Source organism: Phaeoacremonium minimum (genome assembly GCF_000392275.1).
Source record: "Phaeoacremonium minimum UCRPA7 unplaced genomic scaffold PA7_03_scaffold_91, whole genome shotgun sequence".
Lineage (NCBI taxonomy): Eukaryota > Fungi > Ascomycota > Sordariomycetes > Togniniales > Togniniaceae > Phaeoacremonium > Phaeoacremonium minimum.
Window position 1 is genome coordinate 17,335 of NW_006920998.1, and position 1,151 is coordinate 18,485.

Sequence of the window (1,151 nt, forward strand, 5' to 3'; positions counted from 1 at the left end):
ATCGAGAAAGTAATGGCGTGGGTCCATGAGTGGTATATCCGCAGCTAGGCCGGCTCTTAAAGGATCTTGATGCAACTGTTCTGGTGTATCAGGGTCAAATGTGAAAGTCTCTATACTCTCTTCATCATCGAAGTACGTATCACCAAACCCATAAGCTTCCCAACGTGAATTATGAGTTCCACAAACAACTCCAGAAAAGTGAACCTTGTAGAGATAATACCCCTTTCTTGGCTTAGCAGGGTTGGCGGCAAGAAAAGAGATATCCTCATAACTCCTCAGTCTCCTGCCATCTCCTCGCCGGGCCTGATCGTGTCGTAGAGGTGTGCACTCTCGCAGCGCATTATAGGGAAGATCCATAGCTAATCGAAATGTCGGAAGAGGAATCCTCTACCCAGAATCGTAAGCTTGACCACTTTCTCACACGGCCCTTTGAAATCTTACTGATATTGTAGCTTGAATGGATGGTTTACGGACCAAGTGGTTGTATATCGACTCTCGCAAGACCCAAGCTTGATATAAAAACGCAGTGCGTATAAAGGCAAGCACAGTATTGCAATCAAGGTCTGCAACAAATCTACATATCAAATCAACAAAGCTAAATGTCAAAATGCAACATGACTTACACCAACTTAAGTCGAGGAGACGCCTCCTGTGAGGAAGCGTGTTGCGACTGAGCAGTATCTGGGGCAACAGCTTCCCCATTTTCAGTAGAAGGTTCAACGAGGATATTCCCATGAGTCTGCCATTAGATTAGCCAATAAAAGAACGAAGACAGTCATTAAGTCAGGACCTTAGGGTTAGATAGATATTCGAAAAGGTGTTCTACATCAAGAGGCATTTGGGTTGCTAGCGAAGTGCTTGTCTTCCCATTATATTTGATGTCGTTGACCAGCGCCACGGATCGCAATTTGCCTTTTGAGTCTCGGTCTTCTGGAAAAGACAGATTTGCGCCATTGCAAAAATCAGTTACAAATCTTGTTCTGAATGAGCAATTCTCCGGCTCTTGATTATCTCGCATAAACACGGAGATGATGTCGTCAGTCGCATCACACTCCGCTAAAGCGTCAGCAAGCGTGGTAGCTTGGGTAGATATAGGCGTTGAAGCGGTGTTGAAGCTAAAACACCAATCACATATGGTCAATTTGTTATGG